This window comes from Thunnus maccoyii, chromosome 20, assembly GCF_910596095.1.
Source record: "Thunnus maccoyii chromosome 20, fThuMac1.1, whole genome shotgun sequence".
NCBI classification, from domain to species: Eukaryota; Metazoa; Chordata; class Actinopteri; order Scombriformes; family Scombridae; genus Thunnus; species Thunnus maccoyii.
In genome coordinates, this window is record NC_056552.1 from 2,667,456 (window position 1) to 2,673,222 (window position 5,767).

General features: G+C 38.0%; 1 long non-coding RNA gene across 1 annotated transcript; it reads right to left on the minus strand.

The window, feature by feature from the left end:
* Positions 1 to 499: 499 nt before the first annotated feature.
* Positions 500 to 2,628, minus strand: LOC121887629. The gene is made up of 2 exons (XR_006093012.1): positions 1,616 to 2,628; positions 500 to 1,326 (listed from the first exon to the last, which is right to left on the minus strand). It is a non-coding gene; the product is annotated as an uncharacterized LOC121887629 (long non-coding RNA).
* Between the last annotated feature and the right edge of the window lie 3,139 nt (positions 2,629 to 5,767).

Consider the following 5,767-nt stretch of genomic DNA (forward strand, 5'->3'; position numbering starts at 1 on the left):
GCACCTACCTGTCAGTGTAACCAGCCAATCAGGAGCAGGATGTATTACAGTTTTATACTAATAAACACTAATATCACCAACATATCTCCTGGTAATGACCTCTGTAATTAGAAAGGATTTTATTGACACTACTACTTTTATCAATCAGGTCTTATTTGTACTTTTTTATTACTGTGCAAAAATAAATACATTTAGAAAAGGATCCTAACTTATTTATCATATATATACATCTAAAGTCTCAATAAATTAAATATATAATATAAATCTTTCAAACATCAAAAGGCTGAACAGTGAAATCAGTCACTTATCTTTCTTTAAGGTTTATTCGTATATATTTTTGTAAAGCATATGTAGCGCCGTCCAATAATGTCATAACTGTAACAGAACTTCCAAAAATCCCTGTTTTAGGGTCCAAAAGATAAAATAAACTTGACTTTGTTTTATTTCTATGTGCACACCTGGAGAAATATGTGTGTTTTAGATTTAATATTATGCATGCAGTTTACTGTGAGAGGAAAATATCTCATTATGCTAAGCTAACTGACATTATTTGGTCACTTAGTCCAGAGTTATTGCAGTAATGTTTTGTAATTTGAGGTATTTTGTGTTTTTTTTCTGTGGCCATATTCCATATTACATCTGCAACTAACTTCATTATCGATCAATCTGCTGAGTATTTTCTCGATTAATCAGTGTCAAAATAAGAGAAAATGTGTCTATAAATGTCTATGTATTTGTGTTTGTACTTTAATCCCCTCTGTTCATGTGTTGTGGATCTGTGTCCCTCTCTCTGGTGATCCTGCTGTGGTGCTGCTGTGTGTGTGTGTGTGTGTGTGTGTGTGTGTGTGTGTGTGTGTGTGTGTGTGTGTGTGTGTGTGTGTGATGGCTGCAGGTGAGCTCGGCTGATTGTCTGATTGAACGGTTGTGACTGTGTGAGTGTGTAGGTGGTTCCGGGGAGTTGATTGGTTCCAGCCTCCGAGCTCTCGACTCTCCAACCAACATGTGTCAGTGTGAAATGTTGTATCTGGATCTGCTAACGTGATGTATCAGCCCAGGTTTAGTTGGGGTTGGTTGCACTGTTGTTTAATTCTATTTTCTCCTGTTTCTGCTACACTAGGAGGTTAGTGTTTTATTATTTTGTTTCAGTAGGTAATTTTCAGCTTTAGTAATTGTTTTGCTGCTAACCTACCCTGAAGCTAAAAAGATTTTAATATAAACCTTTAAAAGGCTGCAAATCCTGTGTTGCTGGTGGTTTTTGGGAGCTGGGAAGAGAAGAGTCTCATCTTTAATGTTGCGCCAGGTTTCCCCCGAGACCGGGTCGTAACACTAGAACAATAACAACAAAGAAAAAATCATTAAATCTTCAACTTTGAGAAACTAAAACCAGCAAATTCAACTATCAAAGAAGTTGCTAATTCCACATATTAGGCTACCTCTACAATCTAAACGGGTCAGATATTAGCAAGCTAACGTTAGCTTTACCAGTTCAGCTAGCTTAGCAACAGTTTCCACCAGCAGTTATTAGCTTTTAAATATTTAGTCACAACTTATCTCTACGGAACAACTGGTTTGTGTGGTGCGACTGGTTTTAATTCAGCGATGTGTAAATCTTCACCTTCAAGTTTGAACTCATGAACAGCTGCTGCAACCAGCTCCCGCTTTGTTTCTGCATTACAAACATCATGAAATGCTTTCAGGAATTAACTTCCTCCAGAACACGTCACACGAGTTCACAGAAACACCTCAAATAAGTTAGACTCGGTTTATTAAAACTAAAAAACTTTAAAGACTAATTAACTCTAACAGAAACACTTAAACTCGTTAGCTTAGCAACATATAAGCTAAAAACAATAATGCAGCACTTGCACAGCACATCTGCTGTTATGAATATCTAGCAAGTAATTTCAAATACAGTATTATTATCTTTCCTGAGTTTTATAAAGTATGTCTGTGCAGTCAGAGGCTGGTCTGCCTCAATACTGGATGAAGTTTTACTGAAGATGACTCATGATGGCAAAAGTTAAAAGCAAACTCTGCAGTAAGAGAACAATAGATGCTAATGAGAGTTTTGAAGACATGTTTTAAAGTGATGAAAGCACATTACAGCGAGCAGCAGGAGGAGCGTTTGATTCAGTGAGTCGGGGGCTGATGTGAGGTGACTTGTGAGCAGATGAAGTTTTTCCAGTCTGCGGTGGAAGATGGGGGCTGACGGCTGAGTATGAGTCACACGTTTTTGTGCGGGTGAGAAATGGGTTTTGATGAGGCTTCTGGATGTGTGGAGGTCTGATTTAACCAGACGTCCGTGCTGGTTGCTGCCCGCCGGATAACCTCGAGGATACACCCACGTCTGACACACACACAGGACTGACGGCGGTAACGTTTCAACATTATCTTCACCTCACAGAGAGAAGCTTCTGGGTTTGAACTCCATCGTGACTGAATGGATTCTTTACGAGCATTTATCAGACATTTTAATATCATACTGTAACATACTTTCTGTTGTAGCTGAACAGTGACTTTATATTTTTTCTCTCATATGTTACCAGTATATATACATCTTATTCTCTTGGCTTTTCAAATTATTCACTAAACTAAGTCCATCTTCTTACAGAGGACGTATTCTGCGCATTTCCAGCTCTATATTTATATTCTGGGGCTCTACTGGAATATCTTTGCATGATTTCCAGTTAAAAACTCCTTATTTATCTTCTACTGGTCCTTTATGCAGCCCCTCAGTTCAGCCTCTGTCTGAAACAGGCCGTTTTAGCTCCTGTCATTTTAAGGCCCCGCCTCCTGATGACCCGCCCACTCTGTTCTGATTGGTCAGCTTTCAGGAAGCTTCCCTTGACTCCGGAGGCTACGTAAACAAACTATAGTAGCAGGATTTCACTTCTTTTTCTCCTTCTTTACTCCGAATGTCAACTTCTCTGTCGTAGCTGAATCTGAAATATGAAATATGAGCGTGAACAACACATGGAAACACCTTAGCAACCACCCTAGCAACCACCTTAGCAACCACCTTAGCAACATGTGGGCATATGCGAACAATCTGTCATCACTGTAAGGAGGAAGTAACTTTGCAGACAAAGTGTTCAGAGCAGGTTGAAGCCCTGACTTTTGACTTGCAGGCAACATTTCTACACATACGTTCATCTCAAGTTTTGGAACTTTGACCACGTTTAACATCCGACATCATAATAGGATAAAAATAACAGAACATCTGTTTTTATATCTTTGTAAAGATCAACAATATTTTTGGGGGTTTTGCTGTTTCTCAGACAAAACTAGATTCTAAAACATGTTTCTTTATAAACCAAACAACTAATTCATTACTTGAGAAAATAATCGACAGGCCGAGTCTGGACAATCAGATATTAAAGAAACAGCGATGTGATCTGTCTTATTTACACCTGCGTTAACGTGTGTTGCTTCCTTATCCACGTAAGACACAAATCTCATGTTAATGCAGTTCAAAAAGGGGTCAAACAGTCTCAAAAAACATGGAAAAGCCAAACAGCCAAACCAGGAAACAAACACCAAACACGACTGTAACATACAGAAGAAACAACAGAAGCTACAGGTTGAAATCATGATTTACACAAACGTCTGAGCAGTTTTAAATAACAATCAAGTCAAAATACTTGCAGGTGAAAAACCTTAAATTAAATTAAACACATTTAGTATTCAGATATCGTCTCTTAGCAGCGGTGACAGACAGCCAGACCAGCTCTTATACAAAACTGATGACTGCAGGATGATGCAATATGTTTCCTCGGCAGCAGACTTGCTCGTTGAACAAAGCGAGGTGCTTTGACACAAATTCCTGCCGTACAAATTAAATTGGCTGTCAGCAATAATCTTTTCAAAATAACAAAACTCTTCACTTCATCCTTGAGGCCTTTCATCAGGCGTGCAAGCGTCTCAGTTTGTCAAATTCACAGTATTCAGCAAAAAAACCCTCCAAAAAAACAAAAAACAGGCTGTTAAATATGTTTGGCATTTTTCAAGGTTTTTCTTGTGTGTGTGTGTGCAGTGTTGTGCAGCCCCGGCAGTGGTTTTAATAGTATGAGGCACAGTTACATCAGTGTTTGGTGAATGTCTCCTTTGAGGATTTGTGCGGTTGGAGGTGGTTTTTCTCGGATTGGAAGGTGTAATCCGTCTGAAGAATAGGATTTAGGAGAACATCCAGGTGGTATGCGGCTCAGATCGGGCTCCGCTGGTGCAGATCTGGGTTTTGGCAGCTAAAAAAATAGGACTGGACTCAGTGTGTTTTTTTTTTTTTTTTTTTGTGCGCATGTTGTGGGCGGATAGAAACAGAGGGGGAAGAGATAATTTTAAGGAATAACAAACGTTTAAACAGATCTCACATCGTTTCTGTTGAACAGAGTCGACGTTTAAAATGTCAAGTGCTTCCTCGGCGACGCTTCGGGACCCAAATAATAATAAATCCTCACACCAGAGGCTGTCTGGGAGTGTTTAGTTAATGTTGCACCTCCTTGCTTGAAGGCCCTAAAATCATCCCTCACAATGCGACACTATGGATGAATCGTATATTTCCTGAATCTGCAGAGTCTGGTGATTATGTCATGTGTGTAAAGCTTGTGTCTGTGATGCTCCGAGTCACCGTAGCGCTAAAGTAAAGTCGATGTCAGACAGACTCACAGCTGGGTTTGAATGAAAGCCAAGATTGTAAAATGCTGCCAAACATATTACAGTAAAAACATTAATGAAGGTGCTTAACTGAAGATACAGACCAGCATTAAAAGTCCAGTTTATTGTAGCTGCTGCTCAACAATCTTTATTTAAACTCAATATGAACTACAGACACACTGCAACTAACAATTATATTCATTATCAATTAATCTGTTGGTTGTTTTCTTGATTAATCGAGTAGTTCTTTGTCAAAATGTCAGAAAATGCAACTTGAAATGTCTCGTTTTATCCCGACAAACAGTCCACAACCCAAAGATATTCAGTTTTTATCACAGAAGACTAAAAAAACCTAAAAAAATATTCACATTTAAGAAGGTGGAACCAGAGAATTTCAGCATTTCTACTTAAAAAAAACCTCAAAATGATTATGAATGATCACAATAGTTGGCGGTTAATTTTATGTTAATTGACTAATCTACTGTTTACCTTTTCAAGAATAGTAAAAACTAGATTTTATTACTTACAAGTGAAATTTTGGGAGTAAATCAGTGGGAGAGAAACACATGTTGAAGATTAAACAGCTGAAATTATTATAACGTGGGAAAGAATTTAAGTAGAATTAGTGCACTTTTATGATAAATTTGTCATGATTATGTGACATTATCGTATTTAACTAAAACAACTCATATATTTTAGGTTAATTAGTTTCAGTTTTATAACAAAAGTCAAAGATAATTATACTGGGAAAAGACGTTTTCACCCTTAGTTTTTACTCAGATTGGGGTCATTCTTCATGTCCATAAAGGTAACTGTGTGTTTTAATCAGACTGAGCTGTAATTTAATTTCACTGAATTAATCAGACTGACTGATCGTGTTCTCAAATGTTTGCTGTTTTGGAAACGGAGCTTATTTTATATGGCTTTGTCTGGTTGACTCTCAACAACCTGTACCGCTGTACTTCAGCACTTCAGCGTGACAAACATGTTGTTCAGCGGCTCCAAACGATTAAAAGTGACCTTTAGACTCTCATCATTCATTTATTTATCTGAGAGACGATACGTGACTCAGTCCTAATCAAATAATATCATATAAAACTGCACTTGACTGTTAGCT